Below are 13922 nucleotides of genomic sequence, written 5' to 3' on the forward strand. Positions count from 1 at the left end.
TTCTTGTAGAGAGGGTAGAGACACAATGGGATGGTGAAATTGTTCTTGTAGAGAGAGAGGGCAGAAACACAATGGGATGGGGGAATTGTTCTTGTAGAGAGAGAGGGTAAAAACACAATGGCATGGGGAATTGTTCTTGTAGGGAGAGAGGGTAGAGACACAATGGGATGGTGGAATTGTTCTTGTAGAGAGGGTAGAGACACAATTGGATGGTGGAATTGTTCTTGTAGAGAGGATAGAGACACAATGGGATGGGGGAATTGTTCTTATAGAGAGGGCAGAGACACAATGGGATGGTGGAATTGTTCTTGTAGAGAGGGCAGAGAAACAATGGGATGGTGGAATTGTTCTTGTAGAGAGAGGGTAGAAACACAATGGGATGGGGGAATTGCTCTTGTAGAGAGAGAGGGTAGAAACACAATGGGATGGGGGAATTGTTCTTGTAGAGAGAGAAGGTAGAGACACAATGGGATGGGGGAATTGTTCTTGTAGAGAGGGCAGAGACACAATGGGATGGTGGAATTGTTCTTGTAGAGAGGGCAGAGACACAATGGGATGGTGGAATTGTTCTTGTAGAGAGGTTAGAGACACAATGGGATGATGGAATTGTTCTTGTAGAGAGAGGGTAGAAACACAATGGGATGGGGGAATTGTTCTTGTAGAGAGAGAGGGTAAAAACACAATGGCATGGGGAATTGTTCTTGCAGAGAGAGAGGGTAGAGACACAATGGGTTGGTGGAATTGTTCTTGTAGAGAGGGTAGAGATACAATTGGATGGTGAAATTGTTCTTATAGAGAGGATAGAGACACAATGGGAGGGGGGAATTGTTCTTATAGAGAGGGCAGAGACACAATGGGATGGTGGAATTGTTCTTGTAGAGAGGGCAGAGACACAATGGGATAGGGGAACTGTACTTGTAGAGAGGGTACAGCCATAATGGGATAGGGGAATTGTTCTTGTAGAGAGGCTAGAGACACAATGGGATGGTGGAATTGTTCTTGTAGAGAGGGTAGAGACACAATGGGATGGTGGAATCGTTCTTGTAGAGAGGGTAGAGACACAATGCGATGGTGGAATTGTTCTTGTAGAGAGAGAGTAGAGACACAATGGGATGGTGGAATGGTTCTTGTAGAGAGAGGATAGAGACACAATGGGATGGGGGAATTGTTCTTGTAGAGAGAGGGTAGAGACACAATGGGATGGTGGAATTGTTCTTGTAGAGAGGGTAGAGACACAATTGGATGGTGGAATTGTTCTTGTAGAGAGGATAGAGACACAATGGGATGGGGGAATTGTTCTTGTAGAGAGGGCAGAGACACAATGGGATGGTGCAATTGTTCTTGTAGAGCGGGCAGAGACACAATGGGATGGTGGAATTGTTCTTGTAGAGAGGGTAGAGATACAATGGGATGATGGAATTGTTCTTGTAGAGAGAGGGTAGAGACACAATGGGATGGTGGAATTGTTCTTGTAGAGAGGGTAGAGACACAATGGGATGGTGGAATTGTTCTCGTAGAGAGAGAGGGTAGAAACACAATGGGATGGGGGAATTGTTCTTGTAGAGAGAGAGGGTAAAAACACAATGGCATGGGGAATTGTTCTTGTAGAGAGAGAGGGTAGAGACACAATGGGATGGGGGAATTGTTCTTGTAGAGAGAGATGTTAAAAACACAGTGGGAAGGGGGAATTGTTCTTGTAGAGAGGGCAGAGACACAATGGGATGGTGGAATTGTTCTTGTAGAGAGAGGATAGAGACACAATGGGATGGTGGAATGGTTCTTGTAGAGAGAGGATAGAGACACAATGGGATGGGGGAATTGTTCTTGTAGAGAGAGGGTAGAGACACAATGGGATGGTGGAACTGTTTTTGTAGAGAGAGGATAGAGACACAATGGGATGGTGGAATTGTTCTTGTAGAGAGAGGGTAGAAACACAATGGGATGGGGGAATTGTTCTTGTAGAGAGAGAGGGTAAAAACACAGTGGGATGGGGGAATTGTTCTTGTAGAGAGGGTAGAGACACAATGGGATGGTGGAATTGTTCTTGTAGAGAGGGTAGAGACACAATGGGATGGTGGAATTGTTCTTGTAGAGAGAGGATAGAGACACAATGGGATGGGGGAATTGTTCTTGTAGAGAGAGGGTAGAGACACAATGGGATGGTGGAATTGTTCTTGTAGAGAGGGTAGAGACACAATTGGATGGTGGAATTGTTCTTGTAGAGAGGATAGAGACACAATGGGATGGGGGAATTGTTCTTGTAGAGAGGGCAGAGACACAATGGGATGGTGGAATTGTTCTTGTAGAGCGGGCAGAGACACAATGGGATGGTGGAATTGTTCTTGTAGAGAGGGTAGAGACACAATGGGATGATGGAATTGTTCTTGTAGAGAGAGGGTAGAAACACAATGGGATGGTGGAATTGTTCTTGTAGAGAGAGGGTAGAGACACAATGGGATGGTGGAATTGTTCTTGTAGAGAGGGCAGAGACACAATGGGATGGTGGAATTGTTCTTGTAGAGAGAGGGTAGAGACACAATGGGATGGTGGAATTGTTCTTGTAGAGAGAGAGTAGAGACACAATGGGATGGGGGAATTGTTCTTGTAGAGAGGGTAGAGACACAATGGGATGGTGGAATTGTTCTTGTAGAGAGAGGGTAGAGACACAATGGGATGGTGGAATTGTTCTTGTAGAGAGAGGGTAGAGACACAATGGGATGGTGGAATTGTTCTTGTAGAGAGGGTAAAAACACAATGGCATGGGGAATTGTTCTTGTAGAGAGAGGGTAGAGACACAATGGGATGGTGGAATTGTTCTTGTAGAGAGAGGGTAGAGACACAATGGGATGGTGGAATTGTTCTTGTAGAGAGGGTAGAGACACAATGGGATGGTGGAATTGTTCTTGTAGAGAGGGCAGAGACACAATGGGATGGTGGAATTGTTCTTGTAGAGAGAGGGTAGAGACACAATGGGATGGTGGAATTGTTCTTGTAGAGAGAGGGTAGAGATACAATGGGATGGTGGAATTGCTCTTGTAGATAGAGGGTAGAGACACAATGGGATGGTGGAATTGTTCTTGTAGGGAGAGAGGGTAGAGACACAATGGGATGGTGGAATTGTTCTTGTAGAGAGGGTAGAGACACAATTGGATGGTGGAATTGTTCTTGTAGAGAGGATAGAGACACAATGGGATGGGGGAATTGTTCTTATAGAGAGGGCAGAGACACAATCGGATGGTGGAATTGTTCTTGTAGAGAGGGCAGAGAAACAATGGGATGGTGGAATTGTTCTTGTAGAGAGAGGGTAGAAACACAATGGGATGGGGGAATTGCTCTTGTAGAGAGAGAGGGTAGAAACACAATGGTATGGGGGAATTGTTCTTGTAGAGAGAGAAGGTAGAGACACAATGGGATGGGGGAATTGTTCTTGTAGAGAGGGCAGAGACACAATGGGACGGTGGAATTGTTCTTGTAGAGAGGGTAGAGACACAATGGGATGGTGGAATTGTTCTTGTAGAGAGGGTAGAGACACAATGGGATGGTGGAATTGTTCTTGTAGAGAGGATAGAGACACAATGGGATGGGGGAATTGTTCTTATAGAGAGGGCAGAGACACAATCGGATGGTGGAATTGTTCTTGTAGAGAGGGCAGAGAAACAATGGGATGGTGGAATTGTTCTTGTAGAGAGAGGGTAGAAACACAATGGGATGGGGGAATTGCTCTTGTAGAGAGAGAGGGTAGAAACACAATGGGATGGGGGAATTGTTCTTGTAGAGAGAGAAGGTAGAGACACAATGGGATGGGGGAATTGTTCTTGTAGAGAGGGCAGAGACACAATGGGATGGTGGAATTGTTCTTGTAGAGAGGGCAGAGACACAATGGGATGGTGGAATTGTTCTTGTAGAGAGGTTAGAGACACAATGGGATGATGGAATTGTTCTTGTAGAGAGAGGGTAGAAACACAATGGGATGGGGGAATTCTTCTTGTAGAGAGAGAGGGTAAAAACACAGTGGGATGGGGGAATTGTTCTTGTAGAGAGAGGGTAGAAACACAATGGGATGGGGGAATTGTTCTTGTAGAGAGAGAGGGTAGAGACAGAATGGGATGGGGGAATTGTTCTTGTAGAGAGAGGGTAGAGACACAGTGGGATGGTGGAATTGTTCTTGTAGAGAGGGTAGAGACACAATGGGATGGTGGAATTGTTCTTGTAGAGAGGGCAGAGACACAATGGGATGGTGGAATTGTTCTTGTAGAGAGAGGGTAGAGATACAATGGGATGGTGGAATTGTTCTTGTAGAGAGAGGGTAGAGACACAGTGGGATGGTGGAATTGTTCTTGTAGAGAGGGTAGAGACACAATTGGATGGTAGAATTGTTCTTGTAGAGAGGATAGAGACACAATGGGATGGGGGAATTGTTCTTGGACAGAGGGCAGAGACACAATGGGATGGTGGAATTGTTCTTGTAGAGAGGGTAGAGACACAATGGGATGGTGGAATTGTTCTTGTAGAGAGGGCAGAGACACAATGGGATGGTGGAATTGTTCTTGTAGAGAGGGCAGAGACACAATGGGATGATGGAATTGTTCTTGTAGAGAGAGAGGGTAAAAACACAGTGGGATGGGGGAATTGTTCTTGTAGAAAGAGAGGGTAGAAACATAATGGCATGGGGAATTCTTCTTGTAGCGAGAGAGGGTAGAAACACAATGGGATGGTGAAATTGTTCTTGTAGAGAGGGTAGAGACACAATTGGATGGTGGAATTGTTCTTGCAGAGAGGATAGAGACACAATGGGATGGGGGAATTGTTCTTGTAGAGAGAGGGGTAGAGATACAATAGGAAGGTGGAATTGTTCTTGTAGAGGAGGGGTAGAGATACAATGGGATGAAGGAATTGTTCTTGTAGAGAGGGTAAAAAACACAATGGGATGGGGGAATTGTTCCTGTAGAGAGAGAGAGTACAGCCACAATGGAATAGGGGAACTGTTCTTGTAGAGAGGGCAGAGACACAATGGGATGGTGGAATTGTTCTTGAAGAGAGGGTAGAGACACAATGGGATGGGGGAATTGTTCTTGTAGAGAGAGGGTAGAGATACAATGGGATGGTGGAATTGCTCTTGTAGATAGAGGGTAGAGACACAATGGGATGGTGGAATTGTTCTTGTAGAGAGGGTAGAGACACAATGGGATGGTGAAATTGTTCTTGTAGAGAGAGAGGGCAGAAACACAATGGGATGGGGGAATTGTTCTTGTAGAGAGAGAGGGTAAAAACACAATGGCATGGGGAATTGTTCTTGTAGGGAGAGAGGGTAGAGACACAATGGGATGGTGGAATTGTTCTTGTAGAGAGGGTAGAGACACAATTGGATGGTGGAATTGTTCTTGTAGAGAGGATAGAGATACAATGGGATGGGGGAATTGTTCTTATAGAGAGGGCAGAGACACAATGGGATGGTGGAATTGTTCTTGTAGAGAGGGCAGAGAAACAATGGGATGGTGGAATTGTTCTTGTAGAGAGAGGGTAGAAACACAATGGGATGGGGGAATTGCTCTTGTAGAGAGAGAGGGTAGAAACACAATGGGATGGGGGAATTGTTCTTGTAGAGAGAGAAGGTAGAGACACAATGGGATGGGGGAATTGTTCTTGTAGAGAGGGCAGAGACACAATGGGATGGTGGAATTGTTCTTGTAGAGAGGGCAGAGACACAATGGGATGGTGGAATTGTTCTTGTAGAGAGGTTAGAGACACAATGGGATGATGGAATTGTTCTTGTAGAGAGAGGGTAGAAACACAATGGGATGGGGGAATTGTTCTTGTAGAGAGAGAGGGTAAAAACACAATGGCATGGGGAATTGTTCTTGTAGAGAGAGAGGGTAGAGACACAATGGGATGGTGGAATTGTTCTTGTAGAGAGGGTAGAGACACAATTGGATGGTGGAATTGTTCTTATAGAGAGGATAGAGACACAATGGGATGGGGAATTGTTCTTATAGAGAGGGCAGAGACACAATGGGATGGTGGAATTGTTCTTGTAGAGAGGGCAGAGACACAATGGGATAGGGGAACTGTACTTGTAGAGAGGGTACAGCCATAATGGGATAGGGGAATTGTTCTTGTAGAGAGGCTAGAGACACAATGGGATGGTGGAATTGTTCTTGTAGAGAGGGTAGAGACACAATGGGATGGTGGAATCGTTCTTGTAGAGAGGGTAGAGACACAATGCGATGGTGGAATTGTTCTTGTAGAGAGAGAGTAGAGACACAATGGGATGGTGGAATGGTTCTTGTAGAGAGAGGATAGAGACACAATGGGATGGGGGAATTGTTCTTGTACAGAGAGGGTAGAGACACAATGGGATGGTGGAATTGTTCTTGTAGAGAGGGTAGAGACACAATTGGATGGTGGAATTGTTCCTGGTAGAGAGGATAGAGACACAATGGGATGGGGGAATTGTTCTTGTAGAGAGGGCAGAGACACAATGGGATGGTGCAATTGTTCTTGTAGAGCGGGCAGAGACACAATGGGATGGTGGAATTGTTCTTGTAGAGAGGGTAGAGACACAATGGGATGATGGAATTGTTCTTGTAGAGAGAGGGTAGAAACACAATGGGATGGTGGAATTGTTCTTGTAGAGAGGGTAGAGACACAATGAGACGGTGGAATTGTTCTTGTAGAGAGAGAGGGTAGAAACACAATGGGATGGGGGAATTGTTCTTGTAGAGAGAGAGGGTAAAAACACAATGGCATGGGGAATTGTTCTTGTAGAGAGGATAGAGACACAATGGGATGGGGGAATTGTTCTTGTAGAGAGAGGGTAGAGACACAATGGGATGGTGGAACTGTTTTTGTAGAGAGAGGATAGAGACACAATGGGATGGTGGAATTGTTCTTGTAGAGAGAGGGTAGAAACACAATGGGATGGGGGAATTGTTCTTGTAGAGAGAGATGTTAAAAACACAGTGGGAAGGGGGAATTGTTCTTGTAGAGAGGGCAGAGACACAATGGGATGGTGGAATTGTTCTTGTAGAGAGGATAGAGACACAATGGGATGGTGGAATTGTTCTTGTAGAGAGAGGGTAGAGACACAATGGGATGGTGGAATTGTTCTTGTAGAGAGAGGGTAGAGACACAATGGGATGGTGGAATTGTTCTTGTAGAGAGGGTAGAGACACAATGGGATGGTGGAATTGTTCTTGTAGAGAGAGGGTAGAAACACAATGGGATGGGGGAATTGTTCTTGTAGAGAGGGTAAAAACACAATGGCATGGGGAATTGTTCTTGTAGGGAGAGAGGGTAGAGACACAATGGGATGGTGGAATTGTTCTTGTAGAGAGGGTAGAGACACAATTGGATGGTGGAATTGTTCTTGTAGAGAGGATAGAGACACAATGGGATGGGGGAATTGTTCTTATAGAGAGGGCAGAGACACAATGGGATGGTGGAATTGTTCTTGTAGAGAGGGCAGAGAAACAATGGGATGGTGGAATTGTTCTTGTAGAGAGAGGGTAGAAACACAATGGGATGGGGGAATTGCTCTTGTAGAGAGAGAGGGTAAAAACACAGTGGGATGGGGGAATTGTTCTTGTAGAGAGAGAGGGTAGAAACACAATGGGATGGGGGAATTGTTCTTGTAGAGAGAGAGGGTAGAGACAGAATGGGATGGGGGAATTGTTCTTGTAGAGAGAGGGTAGAGATATAATGGGATGGTGGAATTGTTCTTGTAGAGAGAGGGTAGAGACACAGTGGGATGGTGGAATTGTTCTTGTATAGAGGGTAGAGACACAATGGGATGGTGGAATTGTTCTTGTAGAGAGGGCAGAGACACAATGGGATGGTGGAATTGTTCTTGTAGCGAGGGTAGAGACACAATGGGATGGTGGAATTGTTCTTGTAGGAGAGGGCAGAGACACAATGGGATAGGGGAACTGTTCTTGTAGAGAGGGTAGAGCCATAATGGGATAGGGGAATTGTTCTTGTAGAGAGACTAGAGACACAATGGGATGGTGGAATTGTTCTTGTAGAGAGGGTAGAGACACAATGGGATGGTGGAATCGTTCTTGTAGAGAGTGTAGAGACACAATGCGATGGTGGAATTGTTCTTGTAGAGAGAGAGTAGAGACACAATGGGATGGTGGAATGGTTCTTGTAGAGAGAGGATAGAGACACAATGGGATGGGGGAATTGTTCTTGTAGAGAGAGGGTAGAGACACAATGGGATGGTGGAATTGTTCTTGTAGAGAGGGTAGAGACACAATTGGATGGTGGAATTGTTCTTGTAGAGAGGATAGAGACACAATGGGATGGGGGAATTGTTCTTGTAGAGAGGGCAGAGACACAATGGGATGGTGCAATTGTTCTTGTAGAGCGGGCAGAGACACAATGGGATGGTGGAATTGTTCTTGTAGAGAGGGTAGAAACACAATGGAATGGTGGAATTGTTCTTGTAGAGAGAGGGTAGAGATACAATGGGATGGGGGAATTGTTCTTGTAGAGAGGGCAGAGACACAATGGGATGGTGCAATTGTTCTTGTAGAGCGGGCAGAGACACAATGGGATGATGGAATTGTTCTTGTACAGAGAGGGTAGAAACACAATGGGATGGTGGAATTGTTCTTGTAGAGAGAGGGTAGAGACACAATGGGATGGTGGAATTGTTCTTGTAGAGAGAGGGTAGAGATACAATGGGATGGTGGAATTGCTCTTGTAGAGAGAGGGTAGAGACACAATGGGATGGTGGAATTGTTCTTGTAGAGAGGGTAGAGACACAATGGGATGGTGGAATTGTTCTTGTAGAGAGAGGGTAGAAACACAATGGGATGGGGGAATTGTTCTTGTAGAGAGAGAGGGTAAAAACACAATGGCATGGGGAATTGTTCTTGTAGAGAGAGAGGGTAGAGACACAATGGGATGGTGGAATTGTTCTTGTAGAGAGGGTAGAGACACAATTGGATGGTGGAATTGTTCTTGTAGAGAGGATAGAGACACAATGGGATGGGGGAATTGTTCTTATAGAGAGGGCAGAGACACAATGAGATGGTGGAATTGTTCTTGTAGAGAGGGCAGAGAAACAATGGGATGGTGGAATTGTTCTTGTAGAGAGAGGGTAGAAACACAATGGGATGGGGGAATTGCTCTTGTAGAGAGAGAGGGTAAAAACACAGTGGGATGGGGGAATTGTTCTTGTAGAGAGAGAAGGTAGAGACACAATGGGATGGGGGAATTGTTCTTGTACAGAGGGCAGAGACACAATGGGATGGTGGAATTGTTCTTGTAGAGAGGGCAGAGACACAATCGGATGGTGGAATTGTTCTTGTAGAGAGGTTAGAGACACAATGGGATGATGGAATTGTTCTTGTAGAGAGAGGGTAGAAACACAATGGGATGGGGGAATTGTTCTTGTAGAGAGGGTAAAAACACATTGGCATGGGGAATTGTTCTTGTAGAGAGAGAGGGTAGAGACACAATGGGATGGTGGAATTGTTCTTGTAGAGAGGGTAGAGACACAATTGGATGGTGGAATTGTTCTTATAGAGAGGATAGAGACACAATGGGATGGGGGAATCGTTCTTGTAGAGAGGGCAGAGAAACAATGGGATGGCGGAATTGTTCTTGTAGAGAGGGTAGAAACGCAATGGGATGGGGGAATTGTTCGTAGAGAGAGAGGGTAAAAACACAGTGGGATGGGGGAATTCTTCTTGTAGAGAGGGAGGGTAGAAAGATAATGGGATGGTGGAATTGTTCTTGTAGAGAGGGTAGAGACACAATTGGATGGTAGAATTGTTCTTGTAGAGAGGATAGAGACACAATGGGATGGGGGAATTGTTCTTATAGAGAGGGCAGAGACACAATGGGATGGTGGAATTGTTCTTGTAGAGAGGGTAGAGAAACAATGGGATGGTGGAATTGTTCTTGTAGAGAGAGGGTAGAAACACAATGGGATGGGGGAATTGCTCTTGTAGAGAGAGAGGGTAAAAACACAGTGGGATGGGGGAATTGTTCTTGTAGAGAGAGAGGGTAGAAACACAATGGTATGGGGGAATTGTTCTTGTAGAGAGAGAAGGTAGAGACACAATGGGATGGAGGAATTGTTCTTGTAGAGAGGGCAGAGACACAATGGGATGGTGGAATTGTTCTTGTAGAGAGGGTAGAGACACAATGGGATGGTGGAATTGTTCTTGTAGAGAGGGTAGAGACACAATGGGATGGTGGAATTGTTCTTGTAGAGAGGGCAGAGACACAATGGGATGGTGGAATTGTTCTTGTAGAGAGAGGGTAAAAACACAATGGGATGGGGGAATTGTTCTTGTAGAGAGAGGGTAGAGACACAATGGGATGGTGGAATTGTTCTTGTAGAGAGGGTAGAGACACAATGGGATGGTGGAATTGTTCTTGTAGAGAGGGCTAGAGACACAATGGGATGGTGGAATTGTTCTTGTAGAGAGGGTAGAGACACAATGGGATGGTGGAATTGTTCTTGTAGAGAGAGGGTAGAAACACAATGGGATGGGGGAATTGTTCTTGTAGAGAGAGGGTAGAAACACAATGGGATGGGGGAATTGTTCTTGTAGAGAGAGAGGGTAGAGACACAATGGGATGGGGGAATTGTTCTTGTAGAGAGAGGGTAGAGACACAATGGGATGGTGGAATTGTTCTTGTAGAGAGAGGGTAGAGACACAATGGGATGGTGGAATTGTTCTTGTAGAGAGAGGGTAGAGACACAATGGGATGGTGGAATTGTTCTTGTAGAGAGAGGGTAGAGACACAATGGGATGGTGGAATTGTTCTTGTAGAGAGAGGGTAGAGACACAATGGGATGGTGGAATTGTTCTTGTAGAGAGGGTAGAGACACAATGGGATGGTGGAATTGTTCTTGTAGAGAGGGTAGAGACACAATGGGATGGTGGAATTGTTCTTGTAGAGAGGGTAGAGACACAATGGGATGGTGGAATTGTTCTTGTAGCGAGAGAGGGTAGAAACACAATGGGATGGTGAAATTGTTCTTGTAGAGAGGGTAGAGACACAATTGGATGGTGGAATTGTTCTTGTAGAGAGGATAGAGACACAATGGGATGGGGGAATTGTTCTTGTAGAGAGAGGGTAGAGACACAATGGGATGGTGGAATTGTTCTTGTAGAGAGAGAGTAGAGACACAATGGGATGATGGAATTGTTCTTGTAGAGAGAGAGGGTAAAAACACAGTGGGATGGGGGAATTGTTCTTGTAGAGAGAGAGAGTACAGCCACAATGGAATAGGGGAACTGTTCTTGTAGAGAGGGCAGAGACACAATGGGATGGTGGAATTGTTCTTGAAGAGCGGGCAGAGACACAATGGGATAGTGGAATTGTTCTTGTAGAGAGGGTAGAGACACAATGGGATGATGGAATTGTTCTTGTAGAGAGAAGGTAGAAACACAATGGGATGGTGGAATTGTTCTTGTAGAGAGAGGGTAGAGATACAATGGGATGGTGGAATTGTTCTTGTAGAGAGAGGGTAGAGACACAATGGGATGGTGGAATTGTTCTTGTAGAGAGAGGGTAGAGACACAATGGGATGGTGGAATTGTTCTTGTAGAGAGGGTAGAGACACAATTGGATGGTGGAATTGTTCTTGTAGAGAGGATAGAGACACAATGGGATGGGGGAATTGTTCTTGTAGAGAGGGCAGAGACACAATGGGATGGTGGAATTGTTCTTGTAGAGAGGGCAGAGACACAATGGGATGGTGGAATTGTTCTTGTAGAGAGAGGGTAGAAACACAATGGGATGGGGGAATTGTTCTTGTAGAGAGAGAGGGTAGAAACACAATGGGATGGGGGAATTGTTCATGTAGAGAGAGAAGGAGAGACACAATGGGATGGGGGAATTGTTCTTGTAGAGAGGGCAGAGACACAATGGGATGGTGGAATTGTTCTTGTAGAGAGGGCAGAGACACAATGGGATGGTGGAATTGTTCTTGTAGAGAGGTTAGAGACACAATGGGATGATGGAATTGTTCTTGTAGAGAGAGGGTAGAAACACAATGGGATGGGGGAATTCTTCTTGTAGAGAGAGAGGGTAAAAACACAGTGGGATGGGGGAATTGTTCTTGTAGAGAGAGAGGGTAGAAACACAATGGGATGGGGGAATTGTTCTTGTAGAGAGAGAGGGTAGAGACAGAATGGGATGGGGGAATTGTTCTTGTAGAGAGAGGGTAGAGACACAGTGGGATGGTGGAATTGTTCTTGTAGAGAGGGTAGAGACACAATGGGATGGTGGAATTGTTCTTGTAGAGAGGGCAGAGACACAATGGGATGGTGGAATTGTTCTTGTAGAGAGGGTAGAGATATAATGGGATGGTGGAATTGTTCTTGTAGAGAGAGGGTACAGATACAATGGGATGGTGGAATTGTTGTTGTAGAGAGAGGGTATAGATACAGTGGGATGGTGGAATTGTTCTTGTAGAGAGAGGATAGAGACACAATGGGATGGGGAATTGTTCTTGTAGAGAGGGCAGAGACACAATGGGATGGTGGAATTGTTCTTGTAGAGAGGGTAGAGACACAATGGGATGGTGGAATTGTTCTTGTAGAGAGGGCAGAGACACAATGGGATGGTGGAATTGTTCTTGTAGAGAGGGCAGAGACACAATGGGATGATGGAATTGTTCTTGTAGAGAGAGAGGGTAAAAACACAGTGGGATGGGGGAATTGTTCTTGTAGAAAGAGAGGGTAGAAACATAATGGCATGGGGAATTCTTCTTGTAGCGAGAGAGGGTAGAAACACAATGGGATGGTGAAATTGTTCTTGTAGAGAGGGTAGAGACACAATTGGATGGTGGAATTGTTCTTGTAGAGAGGATAGAGACACAATGGGATGGGGGAATTGTTCTTGTAGAGAGAGGGTAGAGACACAATGGGATGGTGGAATTGTTCTTGTAGAGGAGGGGTAGAGATACAATGGGATGATGGAATTGTTCTTGTAGAGAGGGTAAAAAACACAATGGGATGGGGGAATTGTTCTTGTAGAGAGAGAGGGTAGAAACACAATGGGATGGTGGAATTGTTCTTGTAGAGAGGGTAGAGACACAATGGGATGGTGGAATTGTTCTTGTAGAGAGGGTAGAGACACAATGGGATGGGGGAATTGTTCTTGTAGAGAGGGTAGAGACACAATGGGATGGTGGAATTGTTCTTGTAGAGAGGGTAGAGACACAATGGGATGGTGGAATTGTTCTTGTAGAGAGGGTAGAGACACAATGGGATGGTGGAATTGTTCTTGTAGAGAGAGAGGGTAGAAACACAATGGGATGGGGGAATTGTTCTTGTAGAGAGAGAGGGTAAAAACACAATGGCATGGGGAATTGTTCTTGTAGAGAGAGAGGGTAGAGACACAATGGGATGGTGGAATTGTTCTTGTAGAGAGGGTAGAGACACAATTGGATGGTGGAATTGTTCTTGTAGAGAGGATAGAGACACAATGGGATGGGGGAATTGTTCTTATAGAGAGGGCAGAGACACAATGGGATGGTGGAATTGTTCTTGTAGAGAGGGCAGAGAAACAATGGGATGGTGGAATTGTTCTTGTAGAGAGAGGGTAGAAACACAATGGGATGGGGGAATTGCTCTTGTAGAGAGAGAGGGTAGAAACACAATGGGATGGGGGAATTGTTCTTGTAGAGAGAGAAGGTAGAGACACAATGGGATGGGGGAATTGTTCTTGTAGAGAGGGCAGAGACACAATGGGATGGTGGAATTGTTCTTGTAGAGAGGGAAGAGACACAATGGGATGGTGGAATTGTTCTTGTAGAGAGGGTAGAGACACAATGGGATGATGGAATTGTTCTTGTAGAGAGAGGGTAGAAACACAATGGGATGGGGGAATTGTTCTTGTAGAGAGAGAGGGTAAAAACACAATGGCATGGGGAATTGTTCTTGCAGAGAGAG

General features: G+C 45.2%; 1 protein-coding gene across 2 annotated transcripts in view; it reads right to left on the reverse strand.

The window, feature by feature from the left end:
• fxn (frataxin) overlaps positions 1-13922 on the reverse strand; it is a 106787-nt gene that overhangs the window by 48129 nt on the left and 44736 nt on the right. The gene's annotated exons all lie outside the window — the stretch shown is intronic.

Source organism: Carcharodon carcharias, chromosome 4 (assembly GCF_017639515.1).
Source record: "Carcharodon carcharias isolate sCarCar2 chromosome 4, sCarCar2.pri, whole genome shotgun sequence".
NCBI classification, from domain to species: Eukaryota; Metazoa; Chordata; class Chondrichthyes; order Lamniformes; family Lamnidae; genus Carcharodon; species Carcharodon carcharias.